Source organism: Lytechinus variegatus, chromosome 4 (assembly GCF_018143015.1).
Source record: "Lytechinus variegatus isolate NC3 chromosome 4, Lvar_3.0, whole genome shotgun sequence".
In the NCBI taxonomy this organism is placed as follows: Eukaryota; Metazoa; Echinodermata; class Echinoidea; order Temnopleuroida; family Toxopneustidae; genus Lytechinus; species Lytechinus variegatus.
In genome coordinates, this window is record NC_054743.1 from 6,132,664 (window position 1) to 6,142,773 (window position 10,110).

The following is a 10,110-nucleotide window of genomic DNA, read 5'->3' on the forward strand; positions in this document are numbered from 1 at the left end:
AGTCTGTTGAGAATCATCAATACAATGCCATTATACCATGTAACCGTATCTCATCCGAGTGGTGTCTTTATTTGCTGTCTTCTCTTTATAACATACTGTTTATGAATATCCCTATTCATGTGGTTTCAAATTTTAATGGTAAATATCTTGAATGCAGAGGGATATTTTTTAATGGATTTTTAATCATTTTGATAATAGAAATATAGACTGACATGGGTTATGTGGGATATAGATTTAGCCAAAATTTAATCAGGGGCCACTGGGAAAGTAAAAAATCAGGCATCCCAATGTGGTTTTTCATATAAGAGTTGATGGAAAATTGTGCTTCTTTAAAACCATAGACCTAGCTCTACCCCAGGGGGTGGAGTGGAAGGGGGTGGGAGGGAAATACATAGAGGCCAGGGAGAGAGAGAGAGAGGGTAAAGAAGAGTAAGAGCGGGAAGAGAGAGGAAAAAGAGTAGGTGACTGAAATGTTAATAATGATAATAATATTCAGTTCTTTTATAGTGCATAACACATAGCAATGCATGTCCCTATGCACTTGGATGAAATTAAGGAAAGAAATTAGAAAGTAAGTAAAGAGTGTTGGGCACTGAGGGAAGTCTTAAACTTTTCTAAATCATGAATATTTCTCATAATTTGAACTGGGTAGGTGAGCTAAGTGTTAATGTGAATGGGGACCGATGTTGGTCGGTTACTAGGTGGGAATTTGAACAGGGTCTAATGTCATAGGTGACTAGGTATGAATGTAATGGGGTCGAATGGGATGCTGGAGGGTGTGACTGTTGGCTAGGTACCAAAGCATTTATGAGACCAACACCCATGCTGTATCAATTCCATTCATCATGGAGTAGATCTCATCTGGCCGGAGTAAGAAGGTGAAAGGTGTGCAGATCAATCAAGATTGCTACAGGTTTGGAAAGATGAGAAGTGGGCAGTGTGATTCCCTGGGTCTGGTAACACAAACGTTAGCGATTAATTGTATGCTTGATATTCGCGATTGATTGTACATTGTAGTCAATGGAATCAATCTTAAAAAGATGTATCGTATAATACGATGATTGCTAAGCTTTAATTGTGTTACGGGTCCCTAGGTGTGACTGCTTGAGATGAAAGAAATATGGATGGATGTAGAATGAGAGGGGAGGGGGGGGAGAGAGGGGGAGGGGAGAAAAAGGGGGAGCTAGGGAGAGAGAGGGGGAGGGGAGAGACAAGGAGGGAGAGACAGGGAGGGAGAGAGGGGGAGGGGAGAGACGGGGGAGGGGAGAGACAGGAGGAGGGAGAGAGGGGCGGGAGGGAAGAGACGGGGAGGGGAGAGACAGGGGGAGGGGGAGGGGAGAGACAGGGAGAGGGGAGAGACAGCTAGGGGGAAGGGAGAGACAGGGGAGGGAGAGAAAGGGGAGGGGAGAGACAGGGGAGGGGGAGGTAAAAAGAGATGCGGAAGGAAGGAAGGGAGGGGAAGAGAAAGAGGGAGGGAGAGAGGCAGAGAGGGAGGATCGATCGAGAGGGGGAGGGAGGGATAGGGTCGGGAGAATTTAAGGGGCACAATTGTGAGAGTGTCGGTGAGAGGGAGAAAACAAAAGAAAAGAAAAAAAAGAATGATTGAACTGAAACCGAGAGCGCGGGATGGCAGCCAGTGCATTATCTTATAATTCTGCTGAAGAGTTTATGATGATGAATGGTTGCAAGTGTTGTTTACTAACCAGTTAATCCAATAACTGCATTGCAATGCCTATTAATATACAGCTAACCTTATCTACATGATCTATTTACCACTATATATATTCATCTCTATAATATTCGTCTATATTGATCACTATTTGCATGCCTAACCATGTTCATGCATCTACAGCTCTTTATCTGTTTCATTTCCACCTTTATTCTCTGTCTATCGTCATCTTTATTTTCCTATCTATCTTTCTTTCTTTATATCTATCTATTTATATATCTATCTATCTGTCTATCTGTCTATCTATCTAATCTATTGATCTATCTATCTATCTATCCATCCATCCATCTATATATATCTATCTTTCTATCTCTTTCTTTATATCTATCCTTTTTGTTCATTCATCCATCCTGCCAACCAGCCATCCATCCATATACTTCTCTATTGTAATTAATCCTATCTATCTATATCTAATCTATCTATCTTTCTTTTTTTACATCTATCTATATATCTATCTATCTATCCATCCATCTATCCTTCTATCCATCTATCTATATATCTCTTTCTTTATATCTATCCTTTTTGTTCATCCATCCATCCTGCCAACCAGCCATCCATCCATATACATGTACCTCTCTATTGTAATTAATCCTATCTAACTTCCACCCCACATACTACAATCTTGTCTAATCCTGAAACCTATGAAGTTAAAAGGAGATTATTATCAATGGGAAATAATGAAAGTGGGATAGCAAAAAGAAATATCAAATGGAAAAAATGGAAAATTGAGGTTTGTTGGAATAAATTGGCACTGAGAAAATAGAAATAGGAAAGGAGATAGCAATATAGATGATGGAATTCTATAGAAGAGAGGTATAGAAAATGTATATGGGGATTCAATGGGACAAAAGGTTAAAAACTGATTTATTTGTAATGCTGAAACTGAAAGATTAACCAACCGTTGTCATGTAAGTTTTTTTTCTAAATGTACAAAATTAATCCCTATACCGTTACTTTAGTGTATAAATTCCAAAATGTTTCCACAGCCTTTCTCTTCTCCATTCATAGTCAATGCAGTAATATATCTGTACATTGCTATCAATATAGTACTTGACCTCTCTGTTTAAAACCCCATGTCAACAAATCTTGTTTTCAGAAGGTCACAATCTTCCTGGCCTACAAACAGTAAACTCTGAATTCACCCCCACCAATTGGAATAAATGTTTACATATTCACTCTATAAAAGAGATATAGTCAACAAAACCCTTTAAGAATACCCCTATGAATACATGACGTTAATAAACTGCATTTTAACAATAGGGGAAAGGAGTGCCGTCTCTCCAAACTATAGTCTCTATGCAACATTATGAAGTGTGTTGCTAACTGACTTCTATATCACATCTTTTCAGTTGAACTTGGTGGTGAAAAACCATCATTACATTAATCCAAAATCATGGGTGTGATAATCATACAAATTGGCATAAAGTTGTTCTTCTTACCTCTTTCTGCAGAACCCCCCCCCCAAAAAAAAAAAATCCAAATTAGAGCCATGTTTGAATTTGTTCACATAATTCTGTCCTGAACTCTTAGATCCACATCTTCTCCTGATAGTGCAGAAAAACTAAAAATTGAATTGAGAATTTGCAGCTTTACAAATTCCTCGAATGTGAAATTGACACAAGAAAAAATGGAAGGATTCTGCAAGTCAAATAATAAAAAACCTATTTTCATAACAAACCATATTTCACTCTCAGAAAGTGGATATAAAGAGGGGCGAATTATAGTACATACATAGGTCCTGATCTGTCTTTCCCCCATGAGTAAGAGAGCTAAATATATGGATTGATTACTCCCATGAACTTGTGTATCAGTGCATTGGTGACATATGAGATCCATTAGAGGTCAAGCAATGTGATATACTTGTCTCTGATATAAATGGTCTCTATTGTCTAGCTGCCAAGGAGCCATAGTTATAAATAGACCAGTCTGACTGGCTGGTAGACCCACTAGATGTGCACATCAGATCAGAGTTACAGAATGGGGAAAGGGGGAGGGTCTCCCATAGTTTTTCAAGTAATGAAAACAGACCCCACAAAAAGTGGAAAAAGAAAAAAGAATGAAGATGCGAACTAATAGATTCTTCAGGAAAGTGTAATTGTTTAAAACCCATATTTTTCATGGAGGAAAAACAGGGAATTAAGTCATCTTTACCTGTACATGCAAAAATCATTGACATTCGATCTTTCACCCATTTTCCTTCACTTTCTTTCAATCATCCTCAAGTCATGTTCAAGGCACCATATGTCTCTGATTCTAACCCCCCCCCCCCAACATGACCCTTCTCATCAATTTCTTTAATATGTGACTCTCTGATCTCCCTCATATGCTCTCTGCTCTCTCTTCTTCTCATCTTAACCTTTCTTGTGTCATGATAATCATTTCTATTTTCCTGGCTATATACTCAGTTTCCCTGTAATTTATCTAAAACAAATTATGTGTTGTTTACAAAATTAAAAAAAAATGATGAGATTATATGTATAAATAAATCGTATATACTCAGCATAATCCTTCATGATCTACAATCACAGAGCGGAGGATTTGGATTCCGGTGACCCAGGTTCGATTCCCAAGTGGTGCGCTAATGCCCTTTGGTAAGGCATTTATCCTCATTACCAGGTCTCTTGGAAAGGACTTTAAGCCATTGGTCCCCTGGTTGCTTGCTCACAGGCATTCATGCTTTCTCAGCAGTCGGGTAAAAAAACCTCGGTATAACAACAACACTGTATGCAAAGACTTTCAACAAACACTTGCATAATAAGAGGATAAAATGTGGAAAAGTAAATGAGTACTTTTAATAGAATTCAAAACCTGTAAGGCATTTATGCATACAGTCTCATTCTATGCATGTTTGTTCTCACACAAATCCCTTCTTAACACACAGTACTGGGAGAAAAAAACAGCATGGGTCAAATGTATTGGAAGGAGAGTTCCTGTCACACTGATACAATATGACAAATGGAAGCCATACATGTTCAGTTCAGTTGGTGGTCACATATCGTAAAAGTGTGACTGTGGCAATAACATGAATGGAAATCTAACAAAACTTGTGAACATTCATTTATTGGATACAAACATGAAATACCAACATTCTACCCCAGAAAAAATATATATGAATGAACTCAATACAGACAAAACCAGATTATACACACATCAAAGAGTCTGGCAATTATAGATTAAGTGTTCATGGTTTGTCAGTTAAAAGCAATTTGTATCATGAAACAATAAATCCAAAGAGGACAATATGACAACTCAGAAAAGAGAGTTTCAAATAAGGAACCATATTCTTCTTAATTGATGGAAATATGAAATTTTGACCCTGTCTATATGTACATTAAAAATATATATGATTTTGTTACTCTTTGTATGCCTATATACACTGCCGTTTTATTCAGTCGAGTAAAGTCAAGTAAATATGATGTGACTTGACCTAGGTTGATCTCCTGCGAGTTGTGGCAGGCTGCTTTTGCCATTGGTCCATTAGAGGATCATTAGTATAACTGCAAAATACAGTGATTAGAAACACATAAGAATATTTGAATTTCAGCTGTTGACAAAATGGCACTTCACACTTTCATTAGAAAACGATTAATGAGAGTACAATCTGTGAGAGGACGCTGTCCACATATGGTTGAAATTATTTGAAGGGCTATGATTTGGGCATAAATGCCTTATTTCTGTAAATGAACAATCTCTCCAGCTTCATTTTTAGAAAGATAGCTTACATGTATATCCAGATCATCTCGAGAGTCATAGTTTATTTCATAATACCCATCACATGATAAATATGTTGTTTATAATCACATTGAATGACCTTCTTTCAAAGGTAGGGTATATTATCAATACATTGGTCTGACCATATTGCTATATTACGCTCATCTTTGACTCATGCAATACAACTTCAATAGCTTGGCCAACATTTGAAGGGCTAGGATTTGGGCAGACATATCTTCTTTTCTGAAAATGAACAATTTCTTCAGCTTCATTTTGAAAGAGATATCTAGTATCCATATCATCTCGAGAGTGATAGTTTATTTCGTAACACTCATCATGTAGACATGTTGTTTATAATCACATTGAATGATCTCCTTAAAATGTTTATCAATATATCACTCTCATGAAATAATGCTATATTTCACTCATATTTAGCTCATGCAATACAACATATGCCGCGACAAAAGCATGGCCAATATTTCTGATATATCCCTACAAGACAACAGAGACCTGCAAACAATAATAAAATCACAATATCAAATCAAAATCCTTGCTGCAGGCATGTATGGTTATCAAGGACTACTATCAATCCATCAAAATTGCTCAACCTATCATCAACTGCCAGGGTTTTTTATTTCAAATGAACTAATACTACTGCTAAATGCCTGCACCCATATTCTACCTTAATTCAATGAAGGAGGGATAGCAAATGCCAGAGGCAAATGAGGAATTTGGAATTTGGATTAGGAATGGAAAGGAGGTTTGCAAATCACATTTGTTTGTAATTCTATCCTCCACGCTAGGTCTTGATAGAATCCATCACAGATGATAATTGATTACATTCTCAGAGGTACATATAATCATATTAACCTGCCATATATATTCGTTCATCCTCCTAGAGTTTATAAATAGAACAAACCACTGGCCATTTCCCAGTAATCATCAAAACAAAATTGAAAAATCAATAGAAGGAAGAAGCTGACATACCAGCACCATTTGTGATTCTCATTAGACATGATAATACCAGCGAACTTTATGTCCAATTTGTTTGCATTTCTTAATACATGAAATTGCAATGCCAATTCTTTGTGACATAAAAGGTACTGTGGGCTTATGATAAACATATACCGTAAATGCTCATGACAAATCATGTTAACAATCACCATTAAGATTGTTTGCATCTGTCTTAATTCATATAGAAAGTCCATCCTAACATGCATAAGGAGTTGTTATCGATTACACAACTGAATGCAATTCTTCACATTCGACAGATGCAATCAATTTCATAAACATCAATCATACGTTTCATGTATTACATAACTAACACTGATTCTAAGTCTGATTGAATCTCTTTATGCTACAAATAATATCATAATTAACACCAATGATGACAAATCATGTTTCAAGAATTACGTAAAGGGCACATTACGATTCTTATGACTGATTGGTCTACACTATATCATGTGATGCATGCAGGGCAGTTATGTTTTGTATCCACTGTATTTATATACGAAATATAATCCATCTTAAAGGGGAATGAAACCTTTGGAACAAATAGGCTTGTGTAGAAACAGAAAAATCAAAGAATAAGAATAAAGAAAGTTTGAGAAAAATCGGACAAATAATGAGAAAGTTATGAGCATTTGAATATTGCAATCACTAATGCTATGGAGATCCTCCCATTGGCAATGCGACAAGGATGTGTGATGTCACTGATGAACAACTTTCCCTTTGGTGGACTATAAAATACCCTCAAAATGTCTCTTTTTTATGATGATACAAACTCTTTATCCATGATGTATTCTTAAAACAATATGTATTACATGCCCTCATGTAGAAAGAACACATGATCTATGGATAGATGTGATAAAAGAGGCAATTCAAGTGAAATATATACTAAAGTAATGGGGACAGTTGTTCACAAGTGACATCACACATCTTTGTCGCGTTGCCAATTTGCTATCTCCATAGCATTAGTGATCGCAATATTCAAATGCTCATAACTTTCTCATTATTTGTCCGATTTTTCTCAAACTTTTTTTGATCTGTTTCTTTGATTTTTCTGTTTTCACACAAGCTATCTTGTTCCAATCGTTTCATTCTCCTTTAATGATAAATCATATAGTGAAAAATAAATTTCAAGATTGACAGTAAGCCATGTCATGGGACGAAGCTGTATGATATATTTCTTAGAATCAAAGGTCATGAATATCATATTAAAAGGTGTTTGCAAGAAATATGATTTCAAAACATTTTCAAGAAATGGGCTCATGTAAATGGAAGACAGAAAAATTATTTGTGTAGTTAAAGAGAAAACACAAAATGAAAAACAGCACCATTATGATGTCCAGGCTTAATGTGAAAGAAGGTTAGAATGATCCCAAACACCCACCCACACGCACACACACACACAATACTATGTCTATGGCACATCATTGACTAAATACTTATCAATGAGGAAACAAACTCCCGTCATACTGTATAGATCAAACAAAGGACATTAATGAGATTGGAATTATAACCATGACCACATGCTTAATCACTGAATGCATTATGAAACTATTAAATCTAAGGGCTCATCATATATAATAGATTTTATTTCCCCATTTATCATCATTCTCTCACAAGGTGATAAAGATAATGACAATAAACATCAATCATTTCTATGTCATATGGTTCCCGTATTATTAGAGATTAATCTCATCAATATGGACATTCCTATTAAACGGAAAATTCTATGGTGGGGAAGTGAAAATAATAATTGTGACCAAGTTCTTTGAATCCTTTTTCATATTATTAAGAAAGAAATGTACTAACCTAGGTAGAATGAATAGTAATAATAATAATATACAGTTCTTGTATAGCGCATATCACATTATGAATAATGTCTCTATGCACTTCCAAAGGACTTGGATATTATTACCCCAGCTGTAGCTTGGCAGCCGTAATTACTAAGATTACAGTGCACATGCATTTCAAGGAAATAAATTCCTGCCTGGTACCCATTCACCTCACCTGGGTTGAGTGCAGCACAATGTGGATGATTTTCTTGCTGAAGGAAATTACGCCATGGCTGGGATTCGAACCCACGACCCTCTTGTTTCAAAGTCAGAAGACTAATCCACTGGGCCACAACGCTCCACAATGAATGAAACTAAAATGTTATTTTGAACCAAACAAAATATTTAGAGACAATAAAAGAGGTGGAATTTAGTTTTACCATATGAGCAAATAAGCAATCGATAAATTTGTTGGAGTTTGTTGCAAGCCTGAATGTAATATATGAATTGCACATGACCCATAATGAAGGAATAAAGGATAAACAGTTGGTGATTTTTTTAACCTATTAAGAATGAAACTACATACATGTAAATGAGTCAGCAAAGAAAGATGAAAAATATAGTTCATGTTTTCTAGTAAAAGTTACAGAGTATGTAATACCACATCCTCAAATATATTAAGTTCTAGGGCAGTTCAGCTAGCTAAGCATTAACACCTGTCTAAAGCTTTAAAGGTTTACAAATTTATAGTAACATCTAATATACAAGAACCAAAGTTAGTTACGTGTATTGACACTTTAATTTTGTTTTCTGTTATATTGACCCTTTGTGATGATTTGAATTTTACTTTAATTTGAGGCTATGAAAACCCACTTAACAGCAAACTTTCAAATCTAGTGATTGCATATTACAAAATACAACCAAAGATTATACCCTGAAAATTCAAATCCATTTCATGTATGAGAAAAAAACCCAGAAAAATTATGTTGTTAACTTATAATTCTGGACAGAAAAGTGATGAAACTATTCTTCATGTAAAATTGAAAAATACATCCACTTTAACAACCTGCAACATCCACATAATAACAATTTTAGGACATAATGTAGTACTAAACTAGAATAGTAGCCAACAATTAGTGGATTTACCCAATCTGAAGAGAGAACTTCATGAACATTTCTGTTTGGGATTTTATTTTTTAATTTTGAAAGCATCTTTTGAAAATTTCCACTTCAATGAAAACTAATTAATGCTAATAAATCTAAAATACAATAAAGTTTAAACCCTAAACTTGCCACGTCATTCTTAATATGATAATATCAAAGCATAACAGAGTTATACAAAAAAAAAGAATCAATACAAAAATAACTTTCATGATGCCATTCTCCAAGCCTACATATCCTACAGTCAACCCATTTCATAGAATAATATCAAAATAAACATCTTCATCATATTAAGAAATCATGTTAAACACCATGCTGTCATTGCTGGTGTATAAGGGACATGATAATGGCAAGAAAATATCAGGTAAATCGCATTCAACATAATAATCTTCCCATGACAGTGTAAATTCAGAAGCGAATTTAAGTTCCTGTGACCTGAACATATGTGACCTACACCACCCCCAAACCACCAATAAGTCACCAGGTAAGGTTCTCTGTAAAAAGCCAAAATAGTAATTTAGTCTCCAAAACCAAAAATTAGAATAATAGCTCATCTGAAAGAACAATACTTCTTCTTCATACTGTGAAAATTTGAAGTCATGAAGTTGAATAAAAGAAAAGATACAAAAGTTTATTGGACACTATTTTTCGGACTGCTTGGAAATTCACCGAGATGACACATCTCATGCTTGAGTGAACCCCAGACTTCAAACCTTGTTTTCTCCTTAT